Below are 15474 nucleotides of genomic sequence, written 5' to 3' on the forward strand. Positions count from 1 at the left end.
CAGCCTTCCATCGTTTTCCTCCGCTGGGTCCCTGGGCATTCAGGGATTGACGGCAATGAGCTGGCCCATCAGCTCGCCCGCGACACACTTTTCCGGGCACCGTTGATCCCCTGGCCCAAGCCCTCGGAGGACGGTGGGAGGCTCACCCTTCGCCGCACCATAAAAGAGGTCTACCTTGAGCTCCGCCTCGACAAACGCCTTTACCCTCCTCCTCATCCATCACTCACGGTGCCGGAGTCTCGCCTTCTTCGGCACATTCAGATGAATGCAGTTATCACCCCGTCCCGCCTCTTCCACTATCGCTATCGATCGGACCCTTCCTGTCCCAACTGCCCCTGCATCTATGCGGACCTGGCCCATTGCCTCTTCTATTGCCCGGCTGCTCAGCAGTCGGGTTCCTTCCCCCCACCCTTTCTATCCATCACCACCTGGCTCGACTGGCTTGGCGCTGAAGGGGAAGAAGAACAGCGGCTTCTGGTCGCCCAGGCGGTCGACATGCTCGGCCTATAAATTATGGTCGAATAAAAGTCTTTACTACTACTAGGTTTCCGGCCTTCGCGCGACGCCCGGCGGTGGCCACCATTGACCCTGAAGTGGGGTCACGTGACATGACGTCACGTGATGACGTCACACAGGCTGCAGATAGGGCCTCATATCGCGCCGTCGGTCGCCTCCCGGCGGTGGCCACCATTGACCTTCAAGTGACCAAGTAGGTCACGTGACATGACGTCACGTGATGACGTCACACCGGCTGCAGATGGGGCCTCATATAGCGCCGTCGGTCGCCTCCCGGCGGTGGCCACCGTTGACCCTGAAGTGAGATCACATGATGTGACGTCACGTGATGACGTCACACCGGCTGCAGATGGGGCCTCATATCGCGCCGTCGGACGTCGCCCGGCGGAGGCCTCCACGCTTCGGTTCGCGCCGTCGCGCGCGACGCGGCGGCGGCGCCACCATCGCTGCATCACGTGATATGTGACGTCACGCCAGGGATGAAGCGGCGCGCGCCCGCCGTCGCGTCAGTCTCTGTGCCCGCAACCGCGCCAGCGTCTTTGCGCCGGGCGCGTATGCGGTCAAGATGCCTCCAAACGCTAAGGACGTTAATAATAGGAATGCAAAACGAAGGCTGCAGCGTGCTACGGAAACCGATGAAGAACGCGAAGAACGCCTAGCCAAGCGGCGCGCTCAATATGCGGCTCGACGACAACGCTCCGAGGCAGCTGCTTAACATGCTTCGCATCCACTGGGCTTAACCTTGATAAGCCTCCAATTTTTTTTGTTAGCAAGTTCTGAAAGTTCGGCATTTCATGGCTTTGTTGCCACTTGTCCGGGAGCGAAAGATGCATTTATTTCAGAGCAATTTGGATTCGAAGTTGAAAAAGTTTTTCCCGCCGCTCTGATTCAAACTCGAGAACTCTTAGTACGTCGTAGGACAGAGTGAGTGAGTGAGTGAGTGAGTGAGTGAGTGAGTGAGTAAGAACTTTATTTTCCACCGATGTAGGAGACCCCCTACTCCCCATCCCCGGCACGCAGGCCTGGAGAACGGGGGCCGGGGTCTCCGCGACTAAAGACAGGCGAAGCGACAGTGTTTCTTCGCGGCTGTAGCCGCCAGGCGGATGGCTTGCTGCTGGTGGGCGAGGGACTCGCTTCGCAGCATCAGTTCCCAGGCTTCTCTACTTCTTATGTTCTCCTTGGCGCCCGGGGAACCAGGGCACTGCCAGATTATGTGGTCTAAAGTACCCCTCTCTCCACATGTCGCGCATTTATCGTCGGCTCTTTCCTCCACTTGCGTGTGGTAGAGCCAGACGGGATTCGGGAAGTTCCCAGCTTGCAGGCGCCGCCATGCGACTGCCTCCCTGTTTGTTAGAGCTCGGTCCGGTGGTGGCAGGGACCGTCTACCATGTCTATAGTGCTCTATGATCTCTTTGTATGTCTGCAGCCTCTCGTCCATCCCTTCGCAACCAGGCGGCTCTGCGGCTGCCCGGAAGTAGAGTGCTCGAGCGAGCTCGTGCGCCGCCTCGTTGCCGGGGACGGATTCGTGCGCGGGGGTCCAAATTATTCGAACTCGTCTATCGAGTTTTCCCTTTTCCAAGATTTTGACTGCCTCCTTCGAGACCCTCCCTTTTCCAAAGTTCCAGACAGCTGTTTTGCTGTCGCTAATGATCGTACTGGCTTCCGTGCCAACGCAAGCGAGCGCTATTGCAACTTCTTCGGCCGTGTCTATGTTTCGACTTCTAACGGAAGCGGCGGCGACGGGTACGCCGCGGCCGTCAACGACAGCAGCCCCCCCCCCCCCCCCCCAACTTTCCGCTAGCCGCGTCCACGTAGGCGACTCCTTTCGGCCCTATTTTGTCCGCGTTTTTTGCGAGAATCTCGGCCCTCTTCCGTCTTCTCTCCCCGTTGTATGTGGGGTGCATGTTTTTAGGTAGCGGGGGCACTGTTATGTGTTCGCGGCATCCTCGTGGAATGTCCGCGTGTTGGCATGTCCCCCTGTCTGACTGCAGCCCCACCCATCCAAGGATGGTTCTGCCCGTGGTAGATTTGCTTAATCTTTCCAGTTGTGCCATGCGCACAGCCTCCGCTAGCTCCGTCCAATTATTGTGCACACCCATTTCGAGGAGGCGTTCAGTAGAGGTCGAGATGGGGAGTCCCAGAGCCCTCTTCACGCATCGTCTGATGAGTGCGTCTATTTTCTGCTTTTCGTCCGATCTGATGTTTAGGAATGGTGTGGCGTAGCATATGCGGCTGGTGATGTAAGCCTGCATTAGTTTCAGGAGGCTTCGTTCTTTAAGGCCTCGACCCTTGAGTGCGATTCTCCTGAACAGACCCATGACTTGCGTGGCGTACGCACTCAATTTCTTTATCGTTGTATCATTGTACCCGTCCGCTTGTAGAAATAGCCCCAGGATCCTAATCTGCTCGACTTTTGGCACTGTTTGGCCATCTACTGTTATGTTGATGTTTATCTGGCGTTTGTGCCTGAGCGCCTTCGGATTGTAGATAAAGAGCTCCGATTCTTGGGGAGCGCACGAGAGGCCCCTTTCAGCCGCATAGGACACTACGGTGTCTGCTGCCGTTTGTAAGCGCTTCTCGATGTTCGCGTCGCTGCCCTGGGTGACCCATAGGTTGACGTCGTCCGCGTACATGCTGAATTTCAAGTTTTCCACTTTTCTCAATTCTGCCGGGAGATTTCGCATGGCAACATTAAAGAGGAATGGGGACAGCACTGAACCCTGCGGCGTACCCCTACTACCTAGTTTGACGGTGGGGGATTCAATGTTCTGAAACCTTATTTTTATCGTTCTACCCGACAGGAAGTCCTTTATGTCTTTTGTTTCCGATCCCCAGCTCTCGGAGGCCAGAGAGGATTGCCGCGTGTTTTACGTTATCGAAGGCCTTCGTCAGGTCGAGACCTAATATTACCCTCGCGTCCTTGGTGCTATTTTCTATGATGTCGTGTCTCAAGCGGAGCATTACATCTTGTGTGCACAGGCCGGGTCGGAACCCTACCATTTCGTGCGGCCACAGATCGTTGAGCCCCATGAAACGCGTTAGGCGCGTTTGGACTACCCGTTCCATCAATTTCCCAATACAGGATGTTAGAGAGATTGGCCGTAACCCCCGAATGCAGAAATGTAACTTGGCTCGCGCTTCGACTCAACTCCGGCAAGTCGAGTCGAAGCACCAAGGCGGCTTCAGAACGGCCAAGTTGGGTTTCGGGTTTCATAGATGCTCAACCTGACTTGCTTCGTCAAGTTAAGCGCGTGCTTGAAAGCGAGGGCGCATTGCTCGTCTGGGGATGAGAGTATTGAACAATCTATTATAATAATGCCCATTTTGCTCCTATAAAACAACGCCTCTCGTTCAGCAGTCATAAACAGGCACTAGGTGTGAGTGACCTGCATAAAATTGCTAACAATAAAAACTACATTTCAGTGCTACCCGCTGCTTCCACTTGATTGACGTTTTTGGCTGGCAACGTGCTCCACATTGAGCCAATCCTAGTTGAGCCATAGCCAGTTTTTCCCATGCTTTTCTTGCTCCCAGCGGAGACCAGCGCCTCAGTTCACGTTCGAGGAAAAGGAATTGTTATTGTGTTTGGTTAACGCACGTCGGCATATATTAGTGTGCAAAAAAACCGATGTGTCGTCGCTGGCAAAAAAAAAAAAAACGCCACTTGGAAGGAAATTGCCGGGCTGTTTAACAGCAATCACGGGGTGACCCGACGTGACCCCAATCAGCTCAAGAAATGCTGGGCCAACCTAAACAAAAGTCGAAGGAAGAGGACGCGATGAAAAAGAGAGATCGCCACAAGACAGGTGAGCGCGGCTTGCAGGCCGTTTACAAATGTTTGTTCCTGCATGCTTTGTATGCCATGGATAAGGGCATGATTATTCTACTTCGGTCGGCGTAAGCAACGTGTACTGGAATGCATAGTTTTTTAGGAACAGTGTGATAACATGTAAATGGGCACGTAATAACGTATCGATGCAGTGTACTCTGCTTTATTTACAAACGCAGATGAATGCAGCCTGTGTTAATCGTGTAAATAATGCCCAAGCAGTATCCTGTACAGCCTCCGTAATTTTTAAAAACTACAGAGAATGTTTGCTACATTCAAGTCAGTACGAAGGCATGCGATTTCTGCTGCATGGAAGACTATGATGAGCGGGCAGTGCAGTGGGACGGAGGGCTCGCGCCTGGCCAGCAGCGAACTGACAACGGACGATTTTGCTCGGAGTTGGTACCATTCGCATACTATCGCGCCGCGAAGCCAAATTGGGTGCACCGTAGACCAGACGGTGTTTACACTGGCGACCTTCATGTTCATGAGGAAACTTGCCGCGCTATTGACAGTTGCTTGGTACTATTGAATATCCGGAAGGCTGTACATACAGCTACCTACCTTTACTCATTCCTGGCACTGCTGGGACGGGTGGCACAAAAACGTAGCGAAAACAACACACAGTTGCATGCATTGGTGTGCCTTTGGTTGCTTTTGTGTGGCACTTCATGAACAAAATATTTTAATGGCGCATTGTCTATAAATTAAGAGTAGCTTCACTGTGTGCGGTGTCCTTTTTCTTTTCAGGAGGAGGGTCAGCTCAATGCACTGTGAGCGCTCAAAGTGAGCAAGTCATTGCTGTTGCCAGCCACATAATGACCAGGGTAGGCAACCAGACTGACTCTGATGGAGGCATCGACCTGCCACCGGTGGCAAGTTTGCCTGTTATAAGATTGTTGCAGCCAATGGTGGATGGAGCAGGCAATGAAGAATTCCATTATGCAGATAAAGAAAGCACTTTGCATGTTGTAGAAAAACAGCACTCCTCTCTTTATATTCCTTTGATGACAACGGCAGCGTGTACTGTCAATTGACGCTGTTTCAATGTTTTTTATTGCCTTGAACCTGCTATGAGGACTGTACAGTTCATCTACAACAAATTATAAAAATCTCATTTAATACAACACTGTGGAAAGCTGCTCTACATGTGGTTGGCTGAATGTTTGTGCAGATAAAGGCTGCATTGGTTGACAGTGCGAGAGGATGACCTGCTCCAAGCTGCATGTTGTTGGACAGCACTCTGAAGGCATTTTGACTTGACGGCTTATATTCATGTGAGTGGTATGCTGTGTTCCTTTAGCGGAAGGCGAGGAGTTGGTTAACCGTCGGACACCGATGGAGCAAGCATTCAGTGCTGCAACCTGAACTGCATTCATTATGACATTCTCTCCTGATGATGTTTTTGAGTCTTGTTTGCCATTCCTGCCTCACTTTAAACGATTGCCAACTTTAATGCAGTTTCATTATGCATGCACTCCTTCACATAAATTTTCATATTTCTGTGTACTTGTACATGATGGTGCTCCAGGGATAAGGTAACAACATTCTTGTTGTGAATAATGGTGCAGCTTGCCTATGTGTAATGCTCAAAGCCTTTTCGAATTTGGCTGCTAGTTTCAAGGAAATTGTTAGTTTTGCAATGCAGAGGTTTCACTCGAAGCGCATGTTTTCTGTAGCCCTCAGGCTCAGGCTGCAGTATTTGTCACCTTTCTTGTATGCCTCACCTTGGCATTGGTGTCGCATATATGCGGCGAAGCAAGCAGGCAGGCATTACAAGGAAACCTTTGCAAAAAAAAAATGAAAGTGGATTAGCTCAGCTACTCCAGGATATACAAAGTGAAAGCTGTCGGCGTTCATTGGCATTGACAAAGTTCTAGACGCTGATGATTTTGAAGAAAGGAAGGGCGTATAACTGGCTCTCTGGGCCAGAGGACACGCATGAGTACAAACTAGCAAATATACTAAAATTGAAAAGAAACCCATTGAATGAGCAAAAAAGCTGCAGGTGCAGAGTTAGAGGATAACCACATGTGTAAAACTCGGGGCCTGCGTGACTATCACTACTGCATCAGCAGAAAAAAATAAAGTGAGATCATCAGGCATAATTCAGAGTGAAAGGTGAGGAATATGGCAGAACAAAACAGAATGACTATACTGGGGCCCCCAGAAACAACGGCAGCTATTTGGTGCCGAGAAGGGCAAGTGGTGCCTTATATAAGAACATTATAAAGCTTTCGTTATGTCTCTTCACCAATTGACCCAACAATCTGTGCTGTTGAGGCAGACAGCTAATGTGTTGTAAGCTTAGATTTGTCCAACTAATTTTTACCTTTTCTTTATTACAGAAGACGACTGGGAACCTCCGCTCGTGGATGAGCCGCAGTCACCAGCGGCTGCTGTTGGTAAGAGTGGGGCAACTCCAGAAGCAATTGAGCAGGAGAGCAATCTCTTTTTTCCTGCTGTGCAACTTGCTGATGCTTCCAGCACAGCTGCAGCAGGCTGCAGCAGTGCTACAGTTGCTTCTGGAGCTGCCGCTGGTCCCACTACTGCTGAAGCAGTGGCCACCGGTGACGCTGGCAGGGCTCCAAGAGGGCGGATGGCCCTTTTAGAAAGGTCTCTGGCAGATGAGAACGACTATAGAGCGGCCTTACTGCGCGAAGAGCATGGACTGCGTCTGCAGCTGATGCGAGAGGACCACAACAGTATTCTGCAAGAGCGGCAGGAGTAAAAACTCCTTGATATCCAGAAAAAAAAATTGGAATTGTAAATCTTAGAAATTGAAAAACAAATCAAACTTGAACAGCTTCGTAGGCTGCGAGAGGCACCAGAATAAACGGTGCCTATGACTGAATGAAACTGGAATGCTGTGTGAATGCTTGCACAAATATTATTTGGCAAATCCACATAACTACACTTCATTTGTACAGGTACCATTTTAAGCACGACTCGGTGGGAACAGACATACAGCCCCGTCACCACCTTGCATGCAAGTCTGACAAGCTATCGCATAGCAGGAGGCAGGTAGGATGGTTGCGTGGTACTTCTGCTGCTATGGCTATATGGATCTTTGGATGCAAACAGCAATTTATTCATAGAAATACGCATTGCTGTATGCTACAAATATGGCTGCTCTAGGAAGGAAAAATCTCCCCTGGCATTGCTTGCAAAACCAACCAGTAGGGAAAATTGCAGGCCACATTGTTAAAGTTTCCATGTATAAAAATTCAACAATATTGGCTCACGCAAGTCAACACCACATAAATGCTCAAAGGCCAACACCGCTCTCTACTCCTTCCATTATTTTTGCTGTCTCATCTAACCTAAACCCTCGCAGCTAGTGCCTCCTACTCAAGAACCGAAACCCTTAAAGAATGCGATTCCTCCTATGCCGTCTACAAGGTGGGCCCATAGCTTGAGTCAATACAATGCCACAGCCTCCCGCTTTGCTGAAGTAATCTATTGCTTCAAAAATATGGCCACCACATTCCTGTGACAAGCCGCACTAGGCATGACAAAAAAAGACTATAAAGAAGCATGCATCAAAAAAACACTTGCTGATGGCACCCACGTTCTGCTATTTCGAACCCCGCCAAACCATGTAGCAATTTCAAAACATGCCAGTTCTCGATGAGTGGAATCAGTACAGTTCCAAGAAGGCCGGCTCAAATGCAAAGCCAGATTTAAGTTGTGACAGCCAACCAGTAACTGCATGTACAAATCAAAAGAACCGCTAGTCCAAGTGTTTGCATGTAAAAGATTTCACTACAACACTTGCGAGCTAGAAGTAGCTACCTAGTCATATCACAAACCATTCATTGAACCCACAAAACAAAATGTTGCAAACACTACTGGGGTCATAAATTATCTTTCAGTGGTCCACCATGACTGCGGCAGCAAGGTGTTCCCAAACATCAGTAGTGCCCGCACACAATGATCTCGACTAACTGTTGGTGTTGGCTCATGATAATTTCTACTAATACGGTGATAATTTCTACGGTGATAATTTCTACTAATACGGCTTCGATATCCCGTGAGTTGACCTCATGCTCGACTACCGCTATATGTCTTTTAACTAGCGTGGAGACGCGAGATTTTTCTCCTCGGTCACTGTGGAACGCTTGATATCCCGATAATTTTGGTGGTCCCTTTCCCGTTTCCTGAAGGTATAGCTAAAGGTTTTTCTTCAATCTGCTCTAAGTGCTGCTGCAAGAGCGCTCGCTTGCGTTGGAAACCGCGGCAGTTCCACTGCCACACCAGAGTGTTTTCATTTTTGCTGCGCCTGTCCATTTTGCTGTATTTGAGTAACCGTCTTTCCTAATGTAGTTAGCCTCTCGTTGAAGGCGTTCTGCACGGCAGTGAATTGCGCGAGTTGCGTCTGTATTTGATTCATTGCACCCATTAGTTGGGTGAGGAGGGTCTCGATTCTTTCGAATCTTGCTTCGTACTTAGCATCTCTAGCCTCTAGTTTCTTTTCTACTCTACTTTCGAGTGCCACCAGCGGGTCCGTCTCATCCCCTTTGCGTTTTTGCGGGGGTGGCCTGATTGTTTCAGTAGTCATTTTCTCCCCTTCGGTGTCACTCGGCTCGGGGCGCGTGATTACTGCCTTCGCAGGCGGGAGAGAGGGCGTCTGTTTCTGTGCCTGTTTTTGGGGTACCGATTGGTTCCTCTGTGGAGAAGGAGGGGTACTCTTTCCCATTTTTAGATTTTGGATCTCTGCAGTGAGCGTGCGGAGCATGCTCTTGAGTTCTTGATTCTCTTTTTCTAGCTTTTCGATTCTATCATCTGCCTCTCTATTTGCCTGGGGACTGCTGGCTGTAAAGCTTACCGATTTTCGATCTCCACTCGAACCGCGTCTGCTTGCAGGTGGCCCCCATGGCGCCTTGGGGTCCCGTGTGAAGCGCCCGGGACTGCTGGCCGTGGAGGAGGAGTCAGCCGAGGTTCTCGAGCTAGAGCGCCTTCGCCCTGAGCTGGATCAGCTCCTGGTACCGGAGCTCGAGCGGCGGCGCATGGAGTTGGCGGTTGCTCTTTCCTCCAGCCTTGGGAAGTCTCCCTCCTTGGCTGTGAAATGGTTGTAGTCCTTGCTATTGGATCTGGATCTTCTTCCCGGTGTTCGGGATTCTTCGTCACCCTTCTTGGCTCTCGAGCGGTCCTCGCGTTCGCCGGCCCGTGGTGTATCGGTCATTTTTTGTTGGTCCTGCTGGTCCAGCTTCCTCTCCCATTGTCTCTTTTTGGAGATATATGGGGCCCTATATATTTCCCGGCAGCGTTTGTCGCCGAGAAGGTGTCCTTTTCCGCAGAGCTGACATTTCGGCTCGCATTGGTGGTCATCTGTAGGGTTTTCTATGCCACACCCCCGGCACTTCCTATTCGTCGGGTCCGGGCAGACGTCTTCTCGATGTCCCATGCGGCCGCACGCGAGGCAGACCTCATACTTCTTCTTGTATAAGACGCATCTTTGTGCGAAGGGAGATAGATATACCCAGCGCGGCACCTTCTGGTCCTCGAATAGGATCAGTATTGACTTAGAGGCCGCTCCCAGTCTTCGAACGCCAAGTACTGTAGGGTTTTCCTTTCTCCTGCGTATACGCTCCAGGAGCTCTTCATTGGAGTAGTGCAGTGGGACGTCGTGCACAACTCCCTTGCCACAGTCTTCAGGCATGGTGGGGTACGTCGTTACCTCGATGTTTTCGTTGTCGTAAAGGACGGTGCGTAAAATCGAGTATCTTCTTCCACGCTCTTCGCTGGTTGTGGCGATTAGTATGGATTGTTGTTTTACGTTTGCCGAGAAGATGTCGCCCTCAGCGTCCTTCGGCTCGATGCCGGCGGCGCGGGCAATTGATTCTGCGAGCTCGATGATTCCTCCTTTTATAAGGCGGTTGACTCCGCCTCGGGGGCGTATTATTATTTTCGCGGCGTCCTTGGGCACCCGCACTGCTTGTCTTTCCACTCACTTTGCCGCCAGTCTCCTTCCGATGGCGGCCTTATGTCCTGTAGTCAGCCGCTCCTCCCCATCCCTGGTAGCGGCCCGGGTTTCATCTCCGAGGGGCACCACGCGGCCCTTTTTCTTGGTGAACCACGTCCCTGTCTTCAGTTCTACAGGGTCGATGGTTTCCCCCTCCACACATCCCATCGAGTTATTCATGTTCCTTTGCGGTAAACGCCGCCGAGAAAGTCCCTCCTCTGCTGGGCCTACTCGTAGGCCCAGCAGAACCAACTAGCCAGTCACTATGTTTCGAGCGATTAGGCCTAACAATCCCGCGTGGCCGCCGAGAAATAGGCAGATCGCGTGCCTACCTTCGAGAGTTGCGGTCCCCCTAGACTCCTTGTCACGCTGATAGTTGATTCCAAGGATGATTTGTGCACTGACGGTCCAAACTTGGGCTAGAGCGGCCGTGTTCGACGGAGCTCATCGAACATGCGTCCGCTCGCTCCGGCTGCCTGGCGTCCGAATCGTCCGTCCAGCGAGAAATCCGCAACGACGAGGACAGAGTGACGTGAAACGTGACGTAAACGCAGACTCCGTGATTTTTGGTGGCTAGCGGTGCGGTCTAGCAGCTGCCGAAATGAAAGTTACCGCCACCGCACGTTGAAGGCATCTATCGGGGGTCGCTGCGTCGCTTCGTTTACGTTTGCACCAGCGTCTTGCCAGCGTTACGATGGATCCCGTTCCCGAACCCGACGACGAAGTTCTCGCAGAAACTCCGGCCTGCATTTCAGCGACCTCAGCCCCACAGAGCTTGCGATGCTTTTGAGGGAGCACAGTTAGATTAGGCGCCGGCGGGTCGTTTCCCTTTTCCTCAGTGAGCAGCCGTTGCAAACTAAATATCATTACCCCAGTGCGGGGAGTCGCGAGGTGCCAGGACAAGGTCGGCGCGTTGCACCCATCGGAGGCTGGCCGGGGCTTTGGGGCCAACGGATTGTGATTCCTTGAACGGCACGGCAGGGCCAAGTTATGTATTTATTTTTTTGCCACAAAAAACGGGTGGGTGCTCAAGGGCGGTCGCGTTTAAAGTTGGCGGCTTGAAACTAAAGCCGGCTCACGACGCTTCAACGGCTTCCGCTAGATTCAACGGGTCCACTGGATCGGGCTCTCTCGCCCACTTGCATGTGCCTTGAGATGTGTGCTGTGAATCGACTAAATTAGCCGAGAGCTCGAAAAGAACTGCTCCGCCCAACTGCCGAAACTATTGAATTCAGTCACAACGCGCACCTCGCCGTGGAGCCGAATCAGTCTGGTCGGGCCGGCGGCGGCTGGCGCGCTCGGCGCGAAATAGAGACATGCTCGAAGTCTCCCTGCCAGTGCGGTCAGAGTGCGCCGAAGCCGCCGAACGTGTCGGCGGTCAAGCGCAGTTGGAGTAGAGAGGGCCTCGCTTTGGCCGATGTGATGTCGCCGTACAGCGCGCGCGCGCGTTTAGCCGGTGTATAAACGCGCCTTAACAGAGCCTGCGCTCAACCGCAGCATCTATGGGAGCCATTGAAACCCCCCGACCACTCACTGAGTAAAAAAAAATCCTGTGCTGAGGCTCGGAGACGAACCAGGGTCTCTGGTGTTTGAAGCGGAGACGCTACCACTACGTCACGAAGGCTCAGACTAAATCAATCAATAAAGGCGCATCTTGTGAATGCACTCTTCCGATGAAGAAATCTTCGCGCTTTCGCAACGTATATCCTGGCCTAACAGAGCTAATTCATCAGCAATTTTTCTTAACTGCCTTGTGCCTTGTCTCCCGTCCCTAATAAATGATTTCAGTTAAGTAGTTTGACGTTGACTGGCACAGCCGGGAACGTTTCGCCGGGCAAGCGTACGAAGACACAAGTGCTCGTTATACTGCACACTCTAAGAAAAAAAGGAGTGGTCTTAGTCCTTTGAGAGGGTAAATCCACTGACGCTGTGGCGACCCCCTTTTGGTGTAACGTTACACCTTCGTCGGGGGACTAAGTGCGCACAGTGTAATGTTTAGGCTGTTATCGGGGTAATGTTACTCCGTCTGGCCAAGTGTAAGTATAACCCTTTGATGACTAATGTTACCCCTCCTCAGAAAGACTAACGCTTAGGCCATGAAAGCGTAAACATATGCTTCACTTTCTGGTGCATGTTTGCGCCCACTCGGAATAAGCTTATGCTCAATCCCAGGGCGCAAACTTATACTCGCAAGGGCTACAGTTAATCCTGTATAATGAGCTTACTACAACCCTCCTAAAGAGCAACTTTGCACCTTATCAATGGGCGTAACATTGCTCTGCAAGAGCATATGGGTTCCTCTTTTAGGTGCACCTTTACGCCATGTTAGGAAGGGTAACGTAAGCGTAAGCTTACCCTCGCAGGGGCTATAGTTACCTAATGAGTTTTTTACAACGCTTCTATGGTGCAACTTTGCACCACGTCAGTGGGCATAACATTGCTCTGAAAGTGTGTATGTTTTGCTCTTTTAGGTGCATCCTTACGTCTCTTTTGGACGGGTAACGTTACCGTCCAGAGGAATGTATCCCATATTACAGTGTATTGTTACAACTTCTCGAATGTAAGGCACAGGCACGTTCGCTGTGATACTAGGCATCCATTGTTATTAAAGTAAGATCGTTTTTGGGCTTGTAAAGAAAACCACTTCACTTTGTAGGTGTCGGTAATGGTGCATCTACTTCAATGTATTACACACATCGAAACCAAACGCAGCATTACAATACACCTACAGAACAAAGCTGCTTGCTGAAAAGGCATGATAAGCACCTCACTGCCTTCAAGTTCACAGATGTTTTTCTCTTCCACATTCCTGGTTATGTTCGTGCTAGTGTGATAAGTTTGTGGCGTGCCGTGCTGCACTTCAGAGTACAGTTTAGGACTCCAGTGATTGCACACCAGTATGCACGAAAGGGTTTATTTCTTATTGAATTTAAAATGGCAGCATAACTCAGCAGTCTTCTGTCAACGTCATGATGGCATCCATTCTCCAAGCGGACCTGTGTGACAAAAAGAAATCCTTGAAACATGACGGGCAGTACACACATTTAACGCATAAATTGTAATTATGAGATCAAAATTTAATCTGCGACAGTTTGGTCTGAAGCGCGAAGGAGTATGTGTGGTGTTTTCCAAGCGAGCATGCTGTACAGGCCAAGAAATAAGTAAAAGAATGAACAACACGAGAGCTGGATACCAAATCATGATACTGATTGAAGAACATGCATGCCCCACTAGCTAGACCGAACTAGAAGGCTCCTACATTTGGTGTTCAGTACACATATCTCACATGCAGTGGAAGTATAGAGCGCAGCTCCCACTTCCGTAAACGGCCTAGTTTTTTTTTAATTACAGCGTTCTTTCGGCGTTGATTGAAAGGGGCCCGATTCTGCAGCTGAAATCTGCAAGACATAAGAAACCGTACCACAGTATATTTGACGCTTGTAAAATTATAAGCAGGGCGTCTTCACTCACCCCGTTGCTATCGTGCCTGCAGTGGTGCTACCATTTAGTTAAGAGTCAGTGTATGACCATGGAACATTTTTTTACAAACAAAAATGACCTGAAGTGAGCTCTTGTTCAGCTGTTGTCCAGTTATGCTTTTGGCGATAGCAAAATTGTGGCTGAATTTTTGCCGTCTGCGCGCAACAAAAGCGTATGTGCACTGAGATAGTGCGTTTCTTTCTGCAACAACTTGCAATATTATATAAGTCAGCATCTTCAAAAGGATGTCTTCCGACGAAAAGTACTCGTTTACAGACAGCAGTCTCGCATTTTCAGAAAAAGGTTGGATACCCCTTAATCTATTTCGGGACCGACTAAACCATCTCCCCTTTCGTGGCAAGAACAGGAAGTGATAACGAATACTGTGGTAAATGTCTCGAACCCAGAGGACACACTCACATTCTTCGAGTGAATGAAAACTCCGGATGGCCGCCCACTGCCTGCAGCAGAGTGTAGGCAGAAAAAGGAGGGATACCGTCCTTCGTCACAGAGCAGTGGGGAGTGGGTTGTTCCTTGTTCTGGCTAGGAGTGCGTGGGGGAGGGGGGAAGGGAAGGAAGTTAGCGCGACGGTGTTGTTTAGTAAAAAAGTTTTAGAAAGTAGCGTGAGGTAGCTCACTACTTCCGGCGCACAGGAACAAAGGCCCATTCCCTTCTATTTCCTGCCTAGCCTCTACTGCAGTGCTACCGAAGGTTGACTTCATGAATACAATTGTACTCTTGATGGCTCTCTCCAGGCCACTTTGAAGTAAACTGGCGACATTCCTGAGTTTACTCAGAAGAAGGAACTTCACTCTTTTCGTTTCCACAAAAAAATGCGAGTGTCGTCCGGGAACGAGACCTTCTGGTTGGAAAACAAGCCTTGCGGAGAAGCTGACTTACACATTTCTGCAAATGGTCTATTTTGCAAGTTGTCAACTCTCGTGAGGATTAAGTGACTTGAAAAAGCGATAGAAAAACGTTTGTGGGTGAAGGTTAAGCAGGGCCATAGCAGCATGGAGCTAATGCTCGAGTTCGGGGGAAAAAAACAGGCCCTTTTTCTGCATTAAAAGGAAGAGAAAATCCTGACCGCGCCACTCAGCTGCGTCTGGAAAAAAGATGCCATATGGCTTTGGGCCTCATCATAAAAAAAGGTTTGTACTCCAGTTTAATCAATCTTTAAACTTCAACCACTCAGAGCAATCATCAAGGTTACGAAAGAAAGTAGGACTCACCCTCTGAAGCTCAAAGACCACATTAGCTGCACTCATGCTTGAGGTTGCATGCATTTTGCAACGTACACCCGCCGCCAAGAGTTCAAGAAAGGCGACTGTGTCGAAAACAGCCAATTGCTTCGTATCTAAAACTTAATACTGGAGATACAAGGGTGCATTGCACAATTTGGACCATGACAATTAATATCTATTCTAAGATCCATGAACTGGCGAGGGCGAAATTTGGTTGTTTTACTAAAAGTGAACGTGAGCGTAAGTAATTGCCCACCACCACCCGCCCTCTACAAAATACAAGCAGATAAACATTAGACCGTACTTACCAGGACTGATATGGCGTCATCGCAAAGTTAGCCTGTTGGCAGGCTATCGAAACGCGTTATTCGCTCGGCGACTGCACACCACAGGTACAGATAGCTAGACAGGCACTGTCCAGAGACGCGAAGTGCAAACTG

The sequence above is a fragment of the Amblyomma americanum genome, chromosome 10 (genome assembly GCF_052857255.1).
Source record: "Amblyomma americanum isolate KBUSLIRL-KWMA chromosome 10, ASM5285725v1, whole genome shotgun sequence".
Taxonomy (NCBI): Eukaryota; Metazoa; Arthropoda; class Arachnida; order Ixodida; family Ixodidae; genus Amblyomma; species Amblyomma americanum.